Source organism: Zea mays, chromosome 3, assembly GCF_902167145.1.
Source record: "Zea mays cultivar B73 chromosome 3, Zm-B73-REFERENCE-NAM-5.0, whole genome shotgun sequence".
NCBI classification, from domain to species: Eukaryota; Viridiplantae; Streptophyta; class Magnoliopsida; order Poales; family Poaceae; genus Zea; species Zea mays.
In genome coordinates, this window is record NC_050098.1 from 69,634,473 (window position 1) to 69,660,770 (window position 26,298).

Sequence of the window (26,298 nt, forward strand, 5' to 3'; positions counted from 1 at the left end):
CCCTCTTTGGCATCAACCACCGAAAAGGAAGACATTAAAAGCATATACTAAGCAAAAAAGACTTGCCCTCTTAAAGGATTTAACAATTGAAGCACAAAAAATTACTCCCCCTAAACGAGTGTTCTCCTTTTGAAAGAAACTTCTCCCCCTTTAGAGATGAAGAAATACTCCCCTGATAGAGATCTTCTACTTAGGAAAAAGCATATGAGAAATAGAGGTGCAAAACATTGTTTGATTAGACTAACTTCCCTTATGCATAGGTAACAGATATAATTTGACAACATAAGCATTTATAGCAACATGGGAATTATAGGATGTGAAATATAGTCTAATCAAATATTGGAGAAGACATGTAAATGATACCAAATGTAGTCTCAAAGATACCAATTGTAGACTTGTGAGACATAAGAATACTTGTAGATTTGCAGTGGAAGCTTATTGTCTTTCTCCGGGGACTCCATTTTCCTTCAATGAGACTACTACATATAATAGTCTTGAAAACAGGTATTAGCCTCAAAGGCTTAGATTATAGAGTAACCCCCCTGTATGTGTGCATACAAGTTTTGAATACTTGTAGGAGACATGCACTTGATTTTGATATCAAGAGAGGCAAATTACATATAATCCTAGCTTTGGCACATATAAGTTAAATGATACCAATTGAAGTTTTATACCACTTGTAGTTTATCTATTGTAGTATATGTCATATGAAAATACCAATTGATGTATCATTTTCTTAGGAATGTTGAATAAACTATGTGTCATGCTTAACTAAACCTTTTAAACCATGTAGGCTTGCTCAAGAGTACAAATTGAAAATGAGCAATCCTACCATATGATTGTCCTAGTATGCATGTAGTTAATATCAAAAGTAAATATGACATGTAAAACTAGGCATGTAAGGTAAAAACTAGATACAAGAAAATAGATACGCATATCTAAAAAGGAAATATAATAAATCTAGTTACCTTAGTCATGGGTGGGGAATTTGGGTCCAAAATTTTTACTAACCTACTTGGCAATAGACTTGATCCAATATGATGCATCCCATGATATACATCCCAATTTTGCCAAGTCTCCAAATTCCCCGAAGACCATCAGTCTTCTCACTTCCCTCTTGGGATCCAAATCTTCTTGGTGCTTTTCATGGTTGAAAAAATTTCCTTTGGCACCCATATGCGTTTCGCCCCTTTTCCTTTGTTGGCTTGCTTGTTGGCCTTAATTGCTATCACCTTTCCATTCTTTCTCTTCTTGATTAAGTATGGTGTAGCAACCTTTTTGTCCACCTTGCCGATGTAGGTGTTTGATATTTTGCTTGTTGGCTTTTGCTTGAGCTTTTGCCTTTGCTTATCCCCGGTCTTCACCTTGCATTGGTAAGACTTGTGGCCTTCCTTATGGCATAGCCTACAAATCACAGTTTCTCCCTCCACATGCTTGTTCACTCCCACGGTGGTGTTATCCTGAGGAGGTTGGATTTGTTTGGCTTTGCCTTTCTTGTCATACAAAGCCTTGCCAAGGCGAGCCACTTCTTGCCTTAATTGCTCATTCTCCTTTGCAACATCATGTGAACATGTTTCTACAACAGTATTCTCAATAAGAACTTGGTTGCAGGGGTTAGAATCATCAATTAAATCAAAGCAAGAAGTAGAAGCAACTTTCTTAATGATTTCAGGTATATCAACCAAAGATACTTCTGCGGTGCTACTAATGTTTTTTAGCTTAGTAGTTAGCTCATTATTATATATGCTAAGAATTTCCATTTTCCCTAGCAAAATTTCAATAGTTTCTTGAGAGCTAGCTAGCTTGGCCTTAAGTTTTTCATTCTTTTTAATAAGGCCATCATCGGTAGCTGAGGATGGAACACTAGACTCTAATTGCTCAATTTTAGTTGATAGCTCACAATTCAAATTTGCAAATGTTTCAAATTTTTCTAGCAAACATTTATAATCATTTTGAGAGCTAACTAATTTATTTTTCAAAGTTTTAAGTGGATCCTTTTGTTTAGTGCATACATCCTAAAAAAATTATGGCTTCCGCAAGCTCATCTACGGAGGGATTTCGCTCATCGTCATCATCACTACTGCTATCATCACTAGAGGATGGAATGCACATTTTACTCTTGCTATAAGGCACTTGCGTGATGACCATGATGAGCGTGATGAGGATCGATGGTTGCGCGTCCTTGGGGGTTCATCTTCGCTTGAAGAGTAATCCCATGTTTTGACACTTGTAAGCGCCTTGCCTTTGCTCCTCCCCTTGGTGGGTTCAGCCATATTTGGACAGCTGTCCTTGAAGTGGCCTTCTCCCCGCATGCAAAGCATCCTCCCTTTCTTTGCTTTTTCCTGTCAATGTTAAAGATAAGATCCTCAACCTGTGGGGGCACACCCGTTAGATTAATCTTGCGGATCATCCCCATTACCTTTCCAACTCTTCAGATTGTTCTTCAACCTCGGAGGATGATGTTGATGGTTGATTATCTTCATCATCATCACTTTCTTCTTCTTCCTCTTATTCACTTAAGGAACTTGGAGTGGGAGCCTTCTTTTTACCTTTTCTTTCATCACATGCAAAAGCATATGGTCTAGAAGAAGTTGGATCCTCTTGTCGACCCATTTTCGCGACATTTCAAATGCCGCAATCTTTTCGATCACAATTGTCGGGGTCATTCTACTCAAGTCCTCCATGTTGTGAAGAATGGTGATGATGCTCCCATATCTTAGTTATGGTAGTAGGGAGATAATCTTCTTGACAGTGTCTGCATCACCTATCTTATTAATGCCAATAGAATTGAGCTCATTGATGATTAGATTCAAACGAGAATACATATCGCTAACAAGCTCATTATCCTTCATAGCAAAAGAATTATACTCATTTAAGACTAGGCAATGTTTTTGCTCACGGACATTGGATGTGCCGTCATGGAGCTCATGCAATTTTAGCCAAATCTCATTAGAAGTTTTTAATGTAAAGACTTGATTAAAAATATCCATGCTAAGAGATTCATACAAGCAATTTTTGGCTCTAGCATTTAAATGAATTTCTTTTTCCTGACTCATAGTGGGTTTCTCGGGACTCTTGGGTGGTTCCATCCCGTCACGAGTGACTCTGCAAACAACTAGATCAATAGCCTCTAGGTAACAAGCCATTTTAGCACTATAATATGGGAAGTTAGTGCCGTCTAAGTGTGGTGGCCTATGGGTATCCACCCCCATCCTCTAAAAGTGTCGGCTCTTTTAGCAATGAAGCTAAAGCGTTTCAAATGAGCTAAACCAGGCACTAATAGCAATTGTAGGAAACGTTGACGCCTAAGAGGGGGGGGGTGAATTAGGACTTCTAAAACTTTCTCTAAACTAGTTCACAATTAAATCACTAGACCAAAACCTATGCAGATAAACAATCTATAGTGTGCAAACTAGGTTTTGTCTAGGTGTTGCTATCTCTACCGCAATGACTAAGTTTCAATCCTAAACAATCTAATTATAAAGGCAAGGTTGAAACTTAAGTGCTTAATATAAATGTGGAAGGTAAAGTGCAAGGTAGAGATGCAAACTCTCATGGATGACACCGATATTTTTACCGAGGTATCCAAACCACGCAAGGTTCAGACTAATCCACGTTGGTGCCCCTACGCAAAAGGGAAGCCCACGTGAGGGCCAAGCACCTCGATCGAGTAACTCCGTAAAGAGTCGCGGGCCTTCTCCACGTGCTAGTGCTCCGCTTCTAGCTCCTCTCGGAAGCTCCCCGCCGTCTCCACTATAACACCCCTGGTGTTACTTGCACTAAAACTTGAACATGACATCATATGCTTTGACATTTCATTGTGTTGATACACCTAGAATGCATCTACTAGGTACAAATTTCAAAACAAGTTGTGATATGGTGACTTGAAGTGTGCTTAACCCTAGGGTAGGGTACTTAACCCTAGGATTAGGGTGTGTGGGTGACAGTAAGCCAAATTGAGTGAAATCTCAAAAGTTATTGGAAGTACTCAAAAGAGATTAAAGATGATGAATTTGAATGGCACAAAAACCCTAGAGTGCTCAAAACCCTAGAAGAGACCCTAGAAAACCCTAATTGGTACCCTAGGGGGGTTAATTCAAATTATATGTACTTTTGGACCAAAGTGCAAATATCAAAGTGATAGAATATCAAAAACCAAGTAACTTTCACATTGGAGGTTTTTCAAGTAGTATGGAAAGATTTGGACTTATTTGCAAAAAGTCCCATGAACACCATATGGCTAAGTCTGAAATTCAGTGAGATGGAGCCAACTTTGGAGCTATGTATTTCTCAATTCATGAAGATTTTGCCTCAGGTCAATACAGCAATATTATAGAGCTATGATAGGAGTACAACTTTGCTTAAGTGACAATACATTGGTGCTATACAAAAATTAAAGATAAATGAACTCGAAGTCTGGCTGTCATTCAACCTTAAGGCTGAATTCTGACTCACACTGTGTAACACTATAAAATCATCAAATAAAAATAATGCAGTTAGTTTATTAATGGTAATTATGGTAATGAATTTTCTTTCAAGTGTTTGTTATTTATTTGCATTTGGAATGATTTTTGAATGCTCATGATTGATTTTGGATATTTAATAGCATTTCTTCTTAAATGAAAACCAAAATAAATAATATAATAATTATAAGTCCAAAAATAAATATTTTATTTATAAATGATTTTGGTATAATTATTATTAATTTTAAGGTTATTTAAAAATATATTTTGAAATTAGAAAAGAAATAGAAAAAAGGAAACCCTAAACCTAAAGCCCACTAGGGGCCCAACAAATATCACAACCACGCGCCCCTGCCTCTTCCCAAGCAGCCGCCGCCACCCTGCTTTCTTTCCCCCCTTTTTCTCTCTCTTGCGTGCGCAGGCCCCTCCCGGCCTTCTCTCTCCCACGCCCCTCCCTCTCCCTCCAGTGACTGCAAAGCCGCCAGGGACCGCGCCAAGCAGCGCCCAACCCAGCCGCTAGGGCGCCCGACGCTCCAGCCGAGCCCCGCACCCTCCCCGGCGCCAAGACCGTTGGCGCCGCGCCTAGGCGACCCGAGCCGCCAGCCAACCCCGCGCCCATTGCCGACCACGCCAGGAACCCGAGCACCGAAGCCCTAGCCATGCCGTTCGTCTTCCTCTGCGTTATTGGAACTTCAAAGCGACCGTTACTCCCTCCCCACGTTCTTCTCCATTGATGAATGCCATCAATGGCGCCTTGAAGCACCCCGTCCACCCCTCTCTCTCTCCCGGCGACCTCTCCTCTCCCCTCCCTCCCTCTATAAATACGGCTGAGCTCCTCTCTCCCTCCTTCCTACCCGAGCTCGCCCCTCTCCCTCACACTCCTTGCTCGCCCACGCCATCGCCGGAGTTCACCCACGCCGTCGCCGGAGCCCCGTAGCCCATGGAGCTCGCCGGAGCTACGCCACCCGCCGGTCCAAACCTTCGCCTAGACGCACGCCCAAGCCCGTCCACCGTTCGTCGCAACGTTGAAGACGACCCAAAAGAATTTTATGTATTTTTGAAATTACTTTTTGATTCAGTTTGTGAATTTTATAATTATTGTGTTGTAATATGTGCGTGTTGTGATTCGAAATTCACGCGTATGTGTGCTATGGATTTTTGGTAGATGTATGCGATAAATTAGTACACCGTGATTATTCATGTTATTGTTTACGATGACTTTTAGAATATTGGATTAGAGAGAAGTATGACGAAAATGGATAGACACATGATGGTGATAAAAATACTTGATAGGTAATTTTATAGTTAATTTTGTGAAACAATGAATTTTGGAAATTATTTGGAAGGTTATAATCATAAGTTTATTTTAATAGATAATAGAAGCTTTTCTTAACATGGAATTCATAAGTGGTGTAGAATTTATCTTGGTGCCAGAATTATAGGTTAATCATCGGTCTAAGTTATTTATTAGATGTTTGGACCTCTAATTATTGTTGATACTTTCTTTTGGAAAGAAAATATAAAACTAAAAGAATATCACTAGTCGTAATGAAAATAGGTTTTTATTATTCATGATAAATGTATTCATAAGTATAGCACTTAATTACTTAGAATAGTAAAATGCTTATTTATGTCATAACAACCATGATTATGTTATTAAAGTCCAATTAGTAATTTACATTAATTCTTAGAATATTAATGTTAGAAGATTTATAAATAAACTGTTTTTATTTATACGTATAATTTCTATTTAGAAAAGAAAGGAGAAAACATAAAGAATAGAATTTTATAATATTGATAAAATGACTTAATTTAGTGCTCATACCATCAAAACTAAAATGATAGTTAATGGATATAGTATTCTTTTTAAATATCTAGGCCATATGTTCCTAACTAAAGGTAAAGATAAGTAATAGATTAATTATGTTTCCTCATAATCTAGTTAATTAGATTTATATTTCAATTTGTTCACAACTAGTTATATAGGCTTAATTAATCATTTAATCAAACTTAGTTCATGTCATATATATATATATATATATATATATATATCAATTAGTTTTCTAGACATGATTAATATTATCCATCAAATTAATCCATATTATATATATATATCATTTAGTTTTTCCTAAAGGATAAAATAACTAAATTAGTGTTCATGTTCTTTTTATAATTAATATGTTAGTTTACATATTGTTTTGTATATAGCTTTCTTAATAAAGAATCTAGACCATGTACCTTCTAACAAAAATAAAAGATAGTTATTTGTTCATTATCTTTTGCATGAAAATCCACTTAAGGGCCTATAACCTAGCTTTTCATAAAATAGGTGTTTAATAATAATGATCTTTTCACATAAAACCTATTTAGACTTATATCTTAGTTTATCATAAGTGAATGTTTAACAATGATTTATAATATGTTCCATAATGCTTCTAAAATTAATAACGTGTTTCGTAGCGCACTAACCTTAGATATATAACATATATCTTTTCTAAAAGGTTAAAAAGGTTTAATGTTGTTATAACGTGTTTTATCATCTTATAAACCTTTAATCTTAGACATTTCACATATGACGTTTTATAAAATATTAAATTGGTGAACCTAATATTTGTATATTTTAATTAAGATATTTTTGAGCTCATGTCTTGTTTTATAAAGTATAGATCCCACATTTTTTGAAAAGAATACCTTCTTATTATAACCATTACTTGCGATGTTTTTGAAAAAACGAATGCTCTTTTCGTTAAGCTTTCTTTTAGCTTTATGTATGGTGAATGTTGTATGTTATTGAGTGATGTTTGTTTCTTCTTGTTTGTTTGTGTGATATTCAGTGGTTGATCTAGTAGTTAAGAATCAAGATCTATTCAGATCCGTGGAAGAATCTCATGTTTTCTATAAGCAAGGCCAGTGTACTTCTCCCTCTGCATACTCTGTTTGATCCCAAACAATACATTTAATAAAGTTTATCCTTGGATATATATGTATAATTTGATGGGTTACCTATTCGGATACACCTAACCTTTTCTACCGTATTCCTTGATCAAACTTGGGTATTATACTTTACCTTCGTAGCTATGCTATTGCTACAACTTAACTTTATGCAGTCACTCCTGTTTGTGATATTAATGTTCCAAATGATAAGTTTACATTATTGTTGCTAATTCGACGATTAAGCAAGATCATATGATTTAATTGGAACATGGAGTGACCACCCGGGAAAATGGTGCTACCATGAGGGTGGTATGGGACGCCCTTGGCTAAATAACTAGGGAAGTCTTATGTTGGGTGTTGGTCATGGTCGACCGGAATGGGGGCATTTGCCAAGCGCTTATATTTCCGGCTTAGGCAGATTGGATATGGGCATTGTTCCCAAGCTTTACCATATAGACTGGTCTATAAGTTGGTTACGTTAGGTGTGCTTTATGCAGTTTGATCATTTCCAGCATTTGCATAATGAGGACTCTAGGGAAAAGCCTCATAGTGAGACCCTAGCCAGTCACCTCGGAAGTGAATACGGGACATGCAAACCTGGGCTAGAAGGGAATCGCGACTCATGGGTAAAGATGCGCCACCTCTGCAGAGTGTAAAACTGATATAACAGCCGTGCTCACGTTTATGAGCCGCCTGGACCCTCACATGATAATTGAACTTGAAGATGGAAATAAATCATGGTCCTTTTTGATTCAAGTGGTTCTGAGCTTATGCTGGTGATTATTTATGTTGATGACATATATGCTGATGAATATTTCATATGCTTAATATGGGTTTGGTATATACTTATACCTAGTAATCAGGTGTTGATAATAAAATGTTGACCAACTAAAATGCTAATTGCATTTAACTTTAGCCTTACCTTGTTACCTTGCATTCCCCCCACTTGCTGAGCCCCGAACATAAGTGAGCTCACCCTTGCTTAAATTTTGATCAAAAGTTTGCAGATGAAGTTATGATGCTGAGCTCCATGGATGCTAGTCTAGTGATACCCCCGGTCATCTTCCTGTGGATGGATGTCCATGTTTCGCTGTACTTTGATGAATAAAGTTTAAGACATTATGTCTGTTCGAAGTGTAATATGTTAATATAATCTTTATTTACGCTTTTATGCATTGTTCTTTTGATATATTACACTTGTGACATCAACATATGTGTGGAAATAGATCTTGGCACACATATGTGATGCATTCGGTTTTGCCCCCTAAAACCGGGTGTTACACAGTGGAAACAGATGAACTTGATATCGAATTTGAGTAGGATCTAATGATTGATTTGGTATGGTTGCTATAACAAAGTCAAAGCTGGATTATAGGACAACAACTTTGATACAGAGGGATTAGTGGGTTGTCACATGAAAATTGGAGAAAATCGTTCCTCAAATCGCTCTGTCAGGCACACTGAAGGGGATCGCCATGGTACAGTGCCTGCAAAAGATCGCGGGTTCACTGAACTCACCGCCGATGACCCCGTGCCACGATCCTCACCGGCGCTACGATTCGTGCTCGGTGAACGCGCGGATAATGACTTAGGTGAAAAGATCTTTGCCATGGCTGAGGTCGGGGCACTGTGGCCGCCCTGTTGTCGTACCCACTTGCCGGCGACGTGGCCGAGCGGCCATCGCCGAGGTGTACACCGTTCGCCGCGATTACGCCACCGTGACCCTTTCACCACGTTGTTGCCAGCCGTAAGAACTCAGGTTAGTTCAAGCATCTCTGCTTGATGTTCTAGCCTCCCTTAAGTCTCATGTTGCTCGTAGACCCATTTGATTGAGCTAGACCTCACTGAATCACCAAGAACACCTCGGTTTGATTCCAGATCTCACCGCCGTCGTGAGCAGACGAATTCTGGGCCGGATTTGTGCAATTAATGGAGGGATTATGGTCGCCAGGGGTAGGAATAGGCGTTGAACGAGTTAGGGCGTTAGTCGTTGCGCATCCCGGCCGGTACTAGCTCGCCGGAGAGCACGCTCACCGCTGTTCGCCATCGGGGCCCTGGGTTTGCGAAGGAATAGAAGTTGGAGGGGTTTTACGCAAATGTCAGAGAGACACATGAATAGTGTCGTGACCTCTTTCTAGGTTTTTCAAATCGTTGGGGTCCTCTGTGCAAGATCACCAGCACGGGCGCAGGCGCGTGCTCGTTTTCCCCGTTCATGGGCCGGCTCGGGCTTGTTTGAGCCCGTTACTATTCATTCCTTTCCTTTTTCTTTTTCTGCCAGGCTTAGGAAATTTATAAAAAATTCTACAAAAATTATAAAATCATGAGACCAAGTTTAATAGACTCCTAAATTCCTCTAGTATTTACTAAAAATAGTTCCATGATTTTTAGTTCCAACCATGAATTATTTAGCAATTAATGATCTAGTCTTTTAGAATATTAGAATTAAATTGGTAGCTCCAAAACTCATAAAACTTTTTGGGTTAGCTTAATATGATAATTAAAGCCCTTGGGTAAAGTTTGGCATGTTTTGGACATTGTTTGATCCCAAACCCAAAACCCTAGCTTCCTAAGGTAGAATTGGCCTAACCCTAATATGATACTAACTCAGGAAACCCTAGGGACTCAGGAGTACCATGAAGGAAAGTTATATTCAAGATATAACTTAAGGTGTTCTTATTGTAACTCCATATTCATAGAATCACATGAGCATTCATGTATATGTATTGTCATGTATAGAAAATGAAGAAGTGATTATCAAAGAAGAAACTGCCCCACCAGCTGAAATTCCACCTGTCGAGAACAGTTTCTAGTTTGACATTTGTGGAACAGATCCCGAGTCTCCTACAACACAAGGCAAGCCCCAGTGCATTTACCCTTTCCTTGTGATTTTAAACTCTTTATCACTTGAAATGATGCATTGAGTGATAGGAGTTGGGTGCTAAACAATTGCTACATTTCCTTCCTTGGAATGGATTACCATTCTTTGAGTACCTGTTTTACTTAAAAGTTTTCTGATGCTTAGCTATGCTTTTGAAAACAAAAATGTTTTGTTTTTAAAACAAAGATGATGCTTCATTTGAGAAGGGAAGTTTTCAAAGAAAAGACTTGATGGTGGATCCATCATGGCCATGATGGGTTCAACATCGGAAAAGATGTACCTCTGTCAGGTACCAAACATTGGGATTGTAAATGATAAAGACGAGACCGGGCGGGTGACTTGCACAAGAAGAAAGTCTCAGTGTAGTGTCTCCGTCTGAGTCGATTAAAAACTGTACCGATGTAGGCTTGATGATCGAGGACCTTTTAACTGGCCACATGCCTCGTCATGGGTGAGCTTTGCCTCGGGTAGACCAATACCAGAAAGGCCAACACGCAATGGGAGTGGAGAGATGGCGAGAGTAGCGTGTACCCTCCGTGGCAAGGGGCTAGACGGTGGTGTATCTGTGCTCTCGGTTGGCGTCAACCTGGTCTGGTCTTGAGAAACCTGGTGGCGAGTTGACATATACAAGGGTTAAGTGCTACATATGTCGTGTGGTTGGAGATCCCCTGCTGGGTATTAATCGATTCGGATCGCCGTTACTTCTTGGACATGAAGACTTGGTCACTGACTTACACGTAGCAATCCAGTAAAGTAAAAGGGGTGATAAAAGATGGCTATCATAGGCCAATTGTTTGAACTAGGGTAGAAAGAACTCTAGATGTAGGTAATGACGTATAACTTGATAATAAAACTGGATTTTTAAGGATCCACTATTAGTAAGCATTTCTGCAAACAGAGTCTTTGATTCTTGATTAGCCTTACCTTGACTCCCTCAAGCCAGCATATCCTTGAGAGTCTTTTCCTTTGTCGAGTAAGACTTGCGAAAGTACACTCCATACTCATGGTTTTCAAACCCATGTTGTTGTAGGTGAGGAAACAATGGAGTTTTGTTGTTTCTGTTCAAAGGTGGTACCAAAAGAGGAGCCAAAGCAGTGATCGTGTGTGCGGGAGGATGTTTGCCTCCCGATTTGAAACCAATAAACTTTTGTGCGGGAGGGTGTTTTGCCTCCCTGGTTTGTAATAATACTTTATGCACTCTTAACACCTGGTATTGTAATAATACTCTCTCTCTCTACATTTTATGAATGTAAAATTAAGTATTGTAATCTGCTTCCACTTATTCTACCCTTTGATATGATGTTATATCTGCGTGATGGGTGAAGCGCTCTTGGGTGGTATGATGTTGATACAAAGGACCGAAGTTGTCAAGTGATTATGTGCATCTATATGGTTGTCTAAGGTCCTTAGGACAAGGACATCTGTAGGTGGGCCTAAAACCTTGGGAGGTTCCGTGATAGCTGGTATCAGAGCGCAACCCATCTCTTCAGATATTAAGTAGTACTTCAAAAGAATTTTCAAACACTTAACTAGAAATATTCTTTCATTCTTACCTTATCACTTTCTAGTAGTCCCTTATCTTGTAACATCGGGTAACAGAGTGCAAAATATATGTAGAAAGTGGGGAATCAATGAAGGTTGATTCCATAATGATTAGATTATGCATGCATCATGTTTAAAACTATACTAATAAATCTTCCCCTCTTATGGAGATATGGCGCTCACTAAGACTACCCAGCGCAAATCGACTGGACATCAGCTAGTGTCACACCCGGTTCTCGGGGCAGAGCCGAGTGCATCGCATATGTGAGCCAAGATCCATTTCCAAACATATGTTGACATCAGAAGTGTATCAAAAGACAATACAATAAAGGCATAAAGAGAGTAGTACTTTATTACATCATCTGAATCATTGTATCTCTAACAAGTATCAACATCAAAGTAAGGCGAAATTAAATATGGGTAATCTCCCACAGGACGATGACCAGTGCATCGTTAGACTCAAAACTCATCGTCGAAATCTCCAACAAAGTATTTTTCATCACCCTCTGATCAAAATATTAGCAAGGGTGATCTCACTTATGGTCGGGGCTCAGCAAGTGGGGGAAAATTAATGCAAGTTTAACAAGGTGAGGCTAAGGTTGAGCAGTAAGCATTTTAGTTGGTCAATATTTTATTAACAACACCTGTCTTACTAATAAGTGTATATCCCATGTATCCCATTTAAACAAAGGTATATGAGTATATCAAAACACTTAAGTGAAACCACTTAAGCAAACCATTCGCAGATCATCAGATCTCGATTTATTATCCATCTTTAAGTTCAATTATCATGTGAGGGTCCAGGTTGCTCTTAACCGGGAGCACGACTGACATATCAGTTGTTGCTGACTTGTTCTTAAATGCTATGAATTAAGAACAAGGCAACACAAAAAAAGGCTTATTGGTTAATACGCTTCGTCCTTTGAAGCATTATTTCCCTTAGGATATAACTATCTTCGGATGAAGGCCATGAAGGACGTACCTTCATCATCACTGTACATATCGATGAAAGACGAAGCATATTGTTGGGGACTTGTTCTCAAATGCTTTGAATTAAGAACAAGGCAACATAAAATGTTAAATATTAATGCCCTTCGTCCGCTGAAGCATTATCTCCCCAAGGATTTAATGAACTTCGGACGAAGACCATAAGCAGAATATCACGAAGGTCGCACCTTCGTGACTAGACTCACAAAATAATATGAAATAATATATAAAACATGAAACATTAAAGATGGATGTATCAGAAATAGGTAACATTATTCACATATTTTATTATATGAACCTAAAAATATCAGAACATAATGTTTAGGTACATTTATACCTTTGCCTTGACAAATAATAATTCCCGAGCAATGCGTTTGCAATTACCGGATTGCGTGAACAGTAAAGGAATACTGTTCACTATTTATAGACACAGGACACAGCCTGTAAGGAATTACAATCATGCCCCTTATAAAAGTTTACAACAATGACTCAGACCCTTATGGACTAAAAGGTCATTCTATCTTTAAGTCGGTTTGATCCTTCATCTTCGGATATGCTATAACACCGAAGGTTCATGAGTGGTAGCTTCGGTCATCATGTATAAGCAGCTTTAGCCGAAGCTGTTTCTTCCTGCAGGACCTTCGGCGACGAAGCATGGTCCCAACACATATGGAACATGAGAAATAACATGAATAATTATATTGCATTATTTATATCTTTACTATATTATCATCTCTACTAACTATTAAGACGTTAGTGTAGACTGCCCCCGCCCTCCTCTGCCCTCCTCTTTGCGCGTGCTCCTCTCCCCCCAACCGTAAGCCGGCAATGGCGGCTGCATGACCCGTGCCCCCTCCCCCCGCAAACCCCTCCCCCTGCGTTCCTCGCCTCGTGCGCTCCGCCCGTCGCGCCGTCCTCGCGGAGCTTCCAAAGCCCCCAGTTCCCCAATGGACTCCTCCCCATTCGTGCTCCATCACGGCTCAAATACTCCACCTGCATCTCCAAAGCACACTGCTCCCTCTGGCTTCCCGCCTCCTCTTCGGCTACTTCACGTCCCGACGCCACCTCATGGCCACCACCGTCGCCACCGCAGTAGCAGTCTCCTCCACCGCTTGCTCGACCTGACCACCGGGTCCTGCCCCGAAGCAGGCGGGGACGGCGACAGCGACGCCGTGGGAGGCGTCCGGATGGCGTCTGTCGGGGCCGCGGAGCCTTCCCGCGGGCCGAGCTGGAGCTTCAGCGCGCCGCTTCCACCGGCCCCCTGACGGTGCTCCTCGGCCGCGTGCTGGGGTTGGGGCTGGCCACCGGCGAGGCGGAGCGCATCGGCCGACGGCCTGGCAGTGAGCGCGCGGCTGTCCCAATCCCATAGCCTGGGGTTCCAGTTCCCCGCGGCGGCCTGTTTATGGCAGTTCTTGTGAAATATAGAAAATCATCGACCAGCTAGGTCTCCATCGGTTCGTCGGGCACAATAGAAAAACCACCGAATGCCCCGACGCTCCTGCCCTGCCCCCCATATCTATACCACCGAAGGCGATGAGGGGGGCCAAGGACGAGCGCCTTTTCGTGCCCGCTGGCCATTGCCGCTGCTCACGAGCCTCCCGCCTCGCGCTGCCCTGCTCTCTGCGGCTCTGCCCCAACGAGGCCCAAGAGAGCCAGCCATCCAGGTAAAGGAGCCGTCAAAAGCCCCGTCCTCTTAATTTAAACGATGTTCATTTGTAATCTCAAGTGTTGGTTTTGGGTAAACTGAATGCTTGGTGTTTGTGATGTTTATAAATATTATATTATATCCGATTACGTTTTGAAAGTTTGACCTCTGTTGTGGTTTTCTAATAATTGGTTGAAGGGTTGATTTGTGATGTACATGGATTTGGTAATAGTTTGTTCCTTGTTTGTTTTAGTCATGTGTTCGTAGCTGCTGTGGAGAATATAACATGGCAGGGTTTCCGAACCTGTATGTGATGGTGCATGAATCTGTGCTTTCCTCATGATCAAGTTAAATTTTGTTGTAGTGCGGAAATCTATGCTTGTATCCTGACCAACCTATATGCAGTTATGTATGACACTGTACTTTTGGCGTGTACATGGTTTGTGGTTTTACATTGTCCGTAACTTTGAAGTTTTGAACCTGTAACGGAAATTATTTTGGTTCTGTTACCATGCGTACATGTACTGCATAATGAGACAAGGATTTTTCTATGATGCTGTGAGGCTAATTGAATTTCCTGTCATAGCTGCATTACTTGCACATTATAGAGTTTTTAAATGCTCCCTAATGAACAAACTGATGTCAAGAAAACAAAAAGGGTGGAACAATGTTATTAAAACTACGTTTAAACGATGTTTAAACTACGTTTAAACGATGTTTAAACTACGTTTAAACGTCAAAACTCTAATTAGAGGTTGAAACCACGTTTTAGCGTTTTGGCGTTCTAAACTGTAAAACACAGTGTTTTATGCATTTTAGACCATTAGCTACTTTTGGGCTCAGTCTATTAGTTACTTTTGGGGTTCAATTCAGCTCATTGGTGAAGTTTTGGTGAGCCACTAACATCTCTGTTTTGGTATTTAACTTCATATTATTGTCTGAAATTATGATGTATTGATATTTTTCCTATGTTGTTTCAAACTACGTTTAAACGTTCAAAAGTCAAAATTTCAACTATGAGTGTTCCAACGTTTTATCGTTTTAATAACCTTGGAAAACAAAAAGGATTCAACGAGGCTAAAGCCACACATTTCATGCAACTCTGTACGAAATTGTAAGTTTGTTTTGATCATGATTTTCATGGATGTTCTGGTGTAAATTTAATATATATTTTTTCTTTATTAATTTCTTGAGAATTAAAGCTAGAGGTCTTGAAGATTTGTCCTTAACAGTTTATATTGTCAGTTTTACAAGAGCATATATCTCATTACACTGGTTGATGTTCTTGGATTTGAAATTTCTATTGGAGTTGTTGTCTGGAACTCTGGATAGCATGATGTGGTAAGAGCAGCTGATGATAAAATAATATATATGTTGCTCATGTAAAGGAGAAGTGTAGAACAAAAAGGTCTGGACTTATAGTGAGTTCGTTTTCTCACTGTTCTGTAATCTTTCAGTTGGTTTGACCACGGTTGAAGGAATCTGATACTGCTACCGAGACATGAGAGACTAGGCACGAGACATGCAAATTAACAAGACTCATACAAGCGCGGAACAGTGTGCTAATGGGGCATAAGGGTAACACATGCTAGGTCTTAACATATTTGTCTTCCGAGTAAACTTTCTCCAGACCCCCAAGGAAATATAAGATCCGATTAGATATGTGTCGATGTTCATCTCAGCGTACTCCCATTGCAACGCACTGGCACACACCTAGTGAATGAATAAGAACAACATTGAATTATATTTGTACCTTTGGCTTAACAGAAGGCAAAAGTACAAGCGTGACGCATGAGCGAGTACAAGTCAGCGTGAACAGTACGGGGGTACTGTTCATCTATTTATAGGCACAGGACACAACCTGTGTAAAATTACATTCATGACCTTCATATTTAGTATTGACTTAAGAACAATCTGTCTAGGACTAAATAGCCTTTTCCTCCTTAAGTCGGTTCCTTTTTCTGCTGTTGAGCCGAAGCTTTCTTGCGCACATCTTCGGTGTTGGTTCAACCTTCGTTCTGACCCTGCTTTCCATATTGTGTATAGCTTCATCCCGAGTCCGAAGGTTCCTGTACATATATTATGCTTTGGGAAACATTGTTAATCATGTTTTTGAGGACCTTTGAAAGACAAAGGCCCCCAATAGTAGCCCCTCGCAGTATTAATTTGTTATAATAACGAATTCAGAATGTGACATGAACGAAGGCGTTAAGCCGAAGGTCCGAAAAAACACCTTCCCTTTGCTAGAATAGCAATAATCAATGATAGATGGGGCCCTCCAAGTTGCAGCGTGCTAGGCGTATAAATATGAACTCACACCGGCTGCATTTGATACACTGTTTCTACCATTTGCATTATTTTCTCAAACTTTTAGCTCTTGCTCATTAGTGCTCGCTAGATTTTCAAGCTTTTTGAGCTTCATATAAAAGACGCGTATTTACCATGTCTGGGGAAAAATGACTGAGAGGGAGAAGCTGATTGAAAAGACGAAGCTGTTTGAGGAGAAGAAGGCTGTGGATCCTTATATTGCTGGATTTATCGAGTCGATGGCAAAGACAAACACAGATAAGATTACTAAAGAGATACTGGAAGGTTTATCAAGATACTGGTGACAGCGATAGTTATGATGTGGAAAGTGGGGGTGAAGATTCTAAAGATTGGCCCTGGCGACCAAGCCATGCTGTCTTCGGAAAATCGACCATTAGTCAGAGTGATCTTGAGAACATGAGAGGAAGGTACTTTCTGGACATGTCTATCGTGAGGGCTGGCATAGACAACAAGGTCCTGTCTCCTGAGGAAGATGATGTTCTTATCTACCGAAGCTTTTTTAAGGCTGGACTTCGATTTCCTTTGAACAAGTTTGTAGTTGAAGTGTTGAAGATCTACCAGATCTTCCTTCATCAGCTCACCCCCGAAGCTATAATGAGGATGGGGATTTTTGTCTGGGCTGTAAGGAGTCAGGGGCTAGATCCAAGCGCGAAGTGCTTCTGTAGTATGCACGAGCTCTTATACGAGACGAAGGCTATTGACAAAGAACAGTACCACAACAACTTTGGTTGTTATGGATTTATTGCTCGCCCTAACGCAAGCCACCCGGTGCCAACGTTTTGGAAGAGATGGCCCGGAGCCTGGATGGAAGAGTGGTTTTATGTGAAGAATGATTTAAAGGCAAGGGAAGACATTAAAGAAATCATTATGCGCCCCATCTGGTCCCGCTTCGGCCTCCGAAGGCCGAAGGGGGAAATTGATGACACTGTCGAAGCGTGTCAGAGGGCTTTCAGCACTGTTTGCTCCTTCATCGGCACAAGTGATTTAATTCAAGAACATATAGCCTTCAGGGTATGACCGCTCGTGGAAAACTGGGAAATGCCGAAGGAGACCACCACTAATTCTAGTGATGGTGGTCTGGTCCGACTGAAATATACCTTCAGGTTTAGGGAGAAGTTTGATGAACCAAACGACGATTGGCTAAAGTGTATTGAAGCTACCAGCGATGAGCTGCTTGGAGCTTACTCCAAGACCGAAGATAATGCTCTGTTCGCAGCCTTTGGAGGTCAGGGGAAGAAAAGACTGAACAGGGTTTTTGATGCGATCGGCTTCGTATACCCCGATTATCGCTACCCGCTGCGAGGGCAACAGAAAAAGAGGAAGATTGCTACTTCGGTCATCCCAGCTGAGCCTGTGCCGAAGAGCAAAAAGGTGAAGGTTCTGACCCACCGGCCACGTGGTATTGAGCCGGTCGTAGTGCCTGAATTCGGTGTAGGGTCCTCCTCAGCAGCTGAAGCAACAGAAACTACTCCGATTGCACAGAGCACTGAAGAGGCGACTGTAATGCCGAAGGTATTCATAGCCGAGCCAGTCAAAGATAAGGTTAATAAGGCTGAAGAATCAAAGGCTGAAAAAATAATGCAAGTTCCAAAAATGCTGAGCCCTCCGACAGAGTCAACACTGTCGAAGGTACAAAAGGCTTCTGCTGCAACTCCCAAGAGGAGGAGAATGGCCAACATGGTGGATGCTATGCTAGAAACTACGAAGGTTTTAAGCCCTGCTGCTACAAAGGAAGTTACTGAAACTCCAAAAACGCAGGCGGAAGCCAAAACTAGGCAAGCAAAAATTGAAGCTGTGCAAACACAAACTGAAGCCGAAGTTGGTCCTTCAGTGCCCACCGAGATGGAGCCTGCTGACCCTAAGTAAAAAACGACAGAGAGGATTGCTTCTGAAAAAATCGAAGCTCTTACTCCTGAAGCTTCGAACAAGAGTATTGACTACATTATTCTCCACGCTTTGGGAAAAGAACTATCCCAAGAAGAAATGTTAGAAGCACGACGCTACGCCCAAAAATTGAAATATCCGAAGGGGGCGTTAGTGTTCAATGGTAGTGACGAAGAAGATTTTTTGTACTGTCTTTCGGATAACAAAGAAATATCCGTTTGCCGGGAGATAGGTAAAAGCATTGGATTCCCGAAGCTGGAAGACGGCCTTTCGATTTTATCGAAGGATGAACTTGCTGACAGCCTAGCATACAATAGCATAAACGTATAAAAATTAACTTTGAATTTGAAAATGAGATATTTCATTTGTCATACTCAATTCTTTCCTCCTCTTGCAGGGCTTGATTCTTAGTAATGCCCTTAGGGCGTAGAAAAATATTGAAGACGAAGGCTATACGATGGCTCTGAACAACCTTCGTTCAGAGGTGATTGAATTGAGAAACGAAGGTCTTGAAAAAGACAAAATTTTAATTTCTATGGTTAACGAAGTGAAAGAAGATGAAGCTAATTTCAAAGCTCAGGCCGAAGCCCAAAAGATTGAAATTGAAGACCTTTGGAGGCAACTGGCTGAAGCTAAGGTAAAATGCGCACTCGCACAAGCTAACCAAGAGATCAGCGAATATTGGAAAAATTATCTAGAGAAAAATGTTGCAGAACTTCGCACATCCAAGGAAAGGTGCTTTGAAAAATCCTTGCATTATGTAAAGAAAATAAAAGCCAGCTTCGCCAAAGTGGGTGCCTATTCTACTGAAGAAAACTTCATACGAGGCGACCCCGAAGGGGTTGTTGAATGGTAAGTGGAGAAGCTGAGACCTTCGAAGAAATTTTAAGCGACCGTGGGGATGTTTGTGCGTTTTCCGGTGCGCGGGGAATTTCATCTATCTTGGAGAAAGCGGGATGTGATCATATTAAAGCCGTGGCCTAGGCCGAAACTGCTCTCTCCATAGATGATACAAAGGATCCTTCAGCTGAAGCAACCTTGATGGGCAGAAAATTCTATAATGATGTCTGGGTGAACGGTGGTCGTGAGATGGCCCAAGAGATTATAAAGAAAAGTGAAAAAGATACCCACGACGCCCGAGTAGAAGCAAGACAAGCTGAAGAAGCTGCAGAGCGCGAAAAGCGTATAGGTATTATTTTTTGGCTTTTAGCTTCGGCATTTGTTTTTGTGGCTTCGGACTGATTAAATTTTCCTACTTCAGCTGAATTATCTCCGCCGCCGGAACTGTTCGATCCCTTAGCCGATCTAGAAATGAAGGAAGCGCTGAACATTATAAACATAGCTGAATCCGTTGTTGATGAAGTTGTTAACAAATTACTGCACGAAGTTGTAGAGAAAGTCCTTAAAGAGGAATAGCACCTATTGTAAAAACATTTTGAAATGGTCAATGTATAAGACACTAGAATGGACATTGTGCTTTTATTGTAACAAGATTGTAATATTTGATGTGTTAGGCTTTGAATCAAATATGTAAATTATTGTAATTCATTTCTTTGCAATGCATGAAATTTACACACATACCGTTTTTGAGCCTTCGGCGAAAAAACATCTTCCCTTCTTTTCATGCTTCGTAAAGAAAAAGATCCATGCTTTGTAAAAAGAGATCCCTTCTTGTGACAAGGCTGATGACTGAATTTCCCAAAACTTACTTCGTGCCTTAGCACCTTTTCATTTTGATGAAGTGTTTTCCGAAGATCAGCATCGTATTCAATTCGTGTCATTGATGCAATATGATGTATGATGTGATGTTATGTGAAATGATGTGATGATATGATGCAAAATGACGAGGATGCCGAAGACACACACCCACACGCCCACACTGGAACACACAAGCTCTGCATTCCCTTAGGAACGACTTTGGAGTCTTCTTCACCGTTTATTTTTTGGTGTTCACCGTTTATTTTTCGGTGTAAGTTCTGCATCCCCTTAGGAACGACTTTGGAACTTCTTCACCTTCTATTTCGGCGGTATAAGTTTTGCATCCCCTTAGGAACGACTTTTGAACTTCTTCACCTTATATTTCGGCGGTATTTGGCTCTGCATTCCCTTTGGAACGACTTTTGAGCAGAAAACTTATGCTGCGCTCCCTTAGGAACGACTTTTTGTAGCTTCGGCAATTTTAGCTCTGCATTCCCTTAGGAATGACTTTTGAGCTTCGTAACTTACACTACGCTCCCTTAGGAACGACTTTTTGTAGCTTCGTAATTTTAGCTCTGCATTCCCTTAGGAACGACTTTTGAGCTTCGTAACTTTTGAGCTTCGTAAATCTATGAAGAAGATATATTCCATTCTGATAGAAGCAAAATCATTACAAGAAATTAAAACTAAATTTACATTGCTTGTTCCTTATTAAAAAGCAAAATGGCATAGAACATGAAAATATTTCATAGGCAGGATATCGTTCAGTATATGTGCTTTGATTGTGGCACAGTACTGTTGACTGTACGAGCTTCAGATTCCTCTCTGAATTCACGTTGTTGTTGGGAGTGCTGGCGCCCTTCTGGCTGCTGGCTTCGGGAATAAGTAGGTTGTAGTGGTGGTGGCGGTGGGAGCTGAGGCCAAGAAGCCTGTGAATGGCTTGCCGAAGCAACAGAAGCTGCAGGATGATTGCCCACATATTTTGGTATGTAGGGAGAGTGGTACGAAGCAGTATGTAAGACTTGCTTTGGCTGATTCTGCCGAGCTTCTGCTTCGGCAATTTCTTTTGCTTCAGAATAGTGATCTGGCAGGCTCTTGTAGTGTGGCCTTTGTCCTCACCACAGAATAAGCAATAAATTTTTCTGGGCTGATCCCCATATCTTCCTCTGAAGCCCCTGCACCTCTGCCCCTTGGAGCTGGTGGCCTGAAGGAGCTTTGCTGGTGTCCCGAAGACTGTGAGGTGTGTTGTGACATCTGAAGCTGGCTTCCTTTGTCGTCATTCTGATCAGAGCTGTGGATTGATCTGACATGCCTAGGGTGGATTCTTCCTCCGAAGCCCCTAGTCATCTCAGAAAATCTGTAAGCTTCTTCCCTTCTTTGTCGGAAGTCATTGTCAGCACGGATGTACTCATCCATCTTCTGAAGCAGTTTCTCCAGGGTTTGGGGAGGTTTCCTGGCGATGTATTGAGCCGTGGGTCCTAGCCGAAGACCCTTGATCATGGCCTCAATGACGATTTCATTGGGCACTATGGGTGCTTGTGCTCTCAGTCGCAAGAACCTTCGGACATACGCCTGAAGGTATTCCTCATGATCTTGCGTGCACTGGAACAAGGCCTGAGCTATGACTAGCTTCATCTGAAAGCCTTGAAAACTAGTAAACAACATGTCCTTGAGCTTCTGCCACGACGTGATTGTCCCTGACCGAAGGGAAGAATACCATGTCTGGGCCACGTTTCAGGCTGCCATGACGAAGGACTTTGCCATGACAGCTGCATTGCCTCTGTATGAGGATATTGTTGCCTCATAGCTCATCAAGAATTGCTTTGGGTCCGAGTGCCCATCGTACATGGGTTGCTGGGGTGGCTTGTAGGATTGTGGCCATGGGATAGCCTGCAATTCTGCTGCCAGGGGAGAAGCATTATCAAAAGTAAAGGTACCATGATTAAAATCATCGTACCATTCATCTTCGTTGAATGATCCCTCTTGACGAAGCTCCTTGTGTTGGGGCATTCGGTCATGATCATCCTGAGCAAGATGACGCACTTCCTAAGTAGCTTCATCGATATTCCCTTGAAGATCCATCTTCTCCTTTTTCCTTTGCACCTGTTGGTGGATGATTTCCATGTCCCTGATCTCCTGGTCCAACTGCTTTTCCTGGAATGTTGGACTAGTGGCCTTTCTCTTTTGCCTTTGGGCCTCTCTTAGAGAGAGAGTCTCCTCGTTTGTGTCCAGTGGCTGCAGTGCAGCCCCTGGCGCTGTTATCTTCTTCGGCGGCATGACGAAGGTCGATGTTTTGCCGAAGGTTGTGGAAGTGAGTACACCAGAGGTGGGTGCCAATGTTGGTGACTTGTTCTTAAATGCTATGAATTAAGAACAAGGCAACACAAAAAAGGGGTTATTGGTTAATACCCTTCGTCCTTCGAAGCATTATTTCCCTTAGGATATAACTATCTTCGGACGAAGGCCATGAAGGACGTACCTTAATCGTCATAGTACATATCGATGAAAGACGAAGCATATGGAACATGAGAAATAACATGAATTATTATATGGCATTATTTATATCTTTACTACATTATCATGAATGAATAAGAACAACATTGAATTATATTTGTACCTTCGGCTTGACAGAAGGCAAAAGTACAAGCGTGACGCACGAGCGAGTACAAGTCAGCGTGAACAGTACGGGGTACTGTTCATCTATTTATAGGCACAGGACACAGCCTGTGTAAAATTACATTCATGCCCTTCATATTCAGTATTGACTTAAGAACAATCTGTCGAGGACTAAATAGCCTTTTCCTTCTTAAGTCGGTTCCTTTTTCTGCTGTTGAGCCGAAGCTTCCTTACGCACAGCTTCGGCGCTGGTTCAACCTTCGTTCTGACCCTGCTTTCCATATTGTGTACAGCTTCATCCCGAGTCCGATGGTTCTTGTACATATATTATGCTTCGGGAAACATTGTTAATCATGTTTTTGAGGACCTTCGGAAGACGAAGGCCCCCAACATCAGTTTTACACTCTGCAGAGGTGGTGCAACTTTACCCACAAGCCATGTATCCCATCTAGCCTCGGTTGATCGGACCCATAAACACTACCAAGGTGAATGGCTAGGGATCCATTATGAGGCTTTCACAAAATACACTTAATACAAAGCAACCCGCTAAGGTTTCCAAGTCGGTGTGGAGGCCCTCTGGGCGAGGTACCTTAGCCAAGAATACGTTCCCATGTTAACGTGAGCTGCCACCACTGTCGCTCGCCCTCTTGCCCATATTTTAGGTAAGGTTGCTAGGTACTAAGCATATAAAGCTAATTACCAAAGCTAGAGCCATGATAGCACTCGTGGTTGCAATGTTATCCTGGGTGGTCACTCCATGTTCCAATTAATATGAAATCTTGTTTAACCATCGAGTTAACACCATAATGCCAATTTCATTTCATTTCTAGAACATTAATATCAAATAATGAGTGACATAAAAATTATCAAGTTGAGCGGTAGCACAAATTTGTAAAGCATAGTATTTTCCCAAGGTAATCAAGGTATATAGTTGGTAAATCTAGGAAATCCTTATTTAGGAAAATCCCATCAAATTATGCAATATATCCAAAAAGTAAACATTATTAAATACATTAATTGGGTACAAATTGAATATGCAGAGGGAGAATCTACTTGCCTTGCTCGAACGTGTCCTGCGGGTCGTCCTCGAACGAGTTAGGCTCGTCTACCTCACAATCCACTTCTAGCATTGATTTGTGTATCGCACATACAAAAGAATATGTACGCCAAATAAATAAACATACACCAGTACAGGGGTAATCATTCACCATTGCATTCATCACAATTATCACACTCATAAATACGTCTTAACGCGTAAATACTTATTATTCATTATGGCTATTAATGCGAGTTATTATTGATGAAATTATGAGTAGGTGCTATAATAATAGTTTTAACTAGTATTAATATGTATTAACATTCCTTATGAAAATAAAGGCTAATTATTTTCTTTAACACTAATAAATAGACTAATAGATTTTATTCCTTTTATAACTTGAATTTATGCGTATTGCTGAAAATGGTTCATTCATGACTCTACTAACATTAATATTCTAAGAATAAATATAAATCATTAATTGGACTTTTAATAACATGAACATGGTTATTATGACAAAAACAAGTATTTTACTAATTCTAAAAAGTTAAGTGCTATATTTATGGACACCTTTATTTTGGCTAGTAAAAACCTATTTTTGTTACGACTAGTAATATTCTTTTAGTTTTCTCTTTTCTTTCTAAAAGAAAGTATCACTAAAAATAATCGGAGATAAATCATCTAATAACCTATAATGTTTATATTGCCATGAATTCTATACCATTTACTAAATCCATGTTAAGAAAAGTTTCTATTATCTATTAAAATGAACTTATGATATAATCTTCCAAATAATTTCCAACATTCCTTGTGAACAAAATTAACTATAAAAATTACCTATCTAGTGTTTTTATCACCAACATGTGTCTAGTAATTTTCGTCATACTTCTCTCTAATCCAACATTCTAAACGTCATCGTAAACAAATAACATGAATAATCATGGTGCACTACTTATCGCATATATCTACCAAAAATTCCATAGCGCACATATGTATGAATTCTGAATCACAACATGCTCATATTACAACACAATAATTATAGAATTCACAGATTAAATAAAAAACGATTTCAAAAATACATAAAAATAATTTTGGGTCATCTTCAACCTTGCGACGAACGGCGGATGGGCTTGGGCGTGCGTCTAGGTGAAGGCTTGGTATGATGGTTGGCGTAGCTCGAATGGGGCTCGGGCGCGTCTCCGGTGACCGAACGGTGAGCGGCGAGGCACGACGGTGAGCTCCGGCGATCGGCGGCGGTGGTTCAATGGCGGGCAATGGAGCGAGAGAGAGAGAGAGCGTGAGAGACTTGGGCGAGCTCGGGAAAGGAGAGAGAGCTCCATGGCTCGGTTTTTATAGAAGGAGGGAGGGGAGAGGAAGAGACGGCTGGGGAAGGGAGAGTGGCGGCCGGTCGGGTTCAAGGCACCATTGATGGCGTCGGTTTCATGGAGGAGTGTAATGGGGAGGAGAAACGGAAGCAGTGAAGCTCCATTAACGTAGAGGAAGAACGGCCGTGGGCGGCTCAGGGCGGCTCGGTCGGATCGCCTGGGCTCGGCATGGGGCTCGGCCGCACGGCGCAGGACGTCAGGGTCACGGCGTCGGGGCTCCTGGGCGCGGCTCCAACGGTCCTGGTGTGGGGGAGGGCGCAACTCAGATGGCCTGGCGCGGTGCAGGGCAGGGCATCGGGCCTAGGCGGCTGCGCTCCTGGCAGCACGGGTTTGGGAGGAAAGGGGAGGGAGGAGAGAGAGGCCAGGTGGGGCCGGTTTGCAAGAGAGGAAACGGACGGGGAGAAGACAAAGAGCGGCGGCGGTGGCTTGGAGGAGCCAGGGGAGGGCGCGACTGGTTTACTTGGGCCCCTTGTGGGCCTTAGGGTTAGGGTTTCCTTTTTGTTTTTTTTCTATTTCTTTTTCTAATTTCAAAATATATTTTTAAATAACCCTAAAATTCATAATAATTAAACCAAAATTATTTATAAATAAAATATTTATTTTTGGGACTAATAATTATTATATTATTTATTTGGATTTTCATTTAAGAAGAAATGCTATTAAATATCTAAAATCAATCATTAGCAATCAAAAAAAATTATCTCAAATGCAATAAATAACAAACACTTGAATGAAAAATTTATTACCATAATTACCATTAATAACTAATGCAATATTTTTAGTTGATGGTTTTTATAGTGTTACAAACCTACCCCTCTTCGAAGAATCTCGTCCTCGAGATTAAGGAACTTCCGAGAATAACTGGGGGAATTCTGCCCTGAGTTTATTTTCTCTTGCCCAAG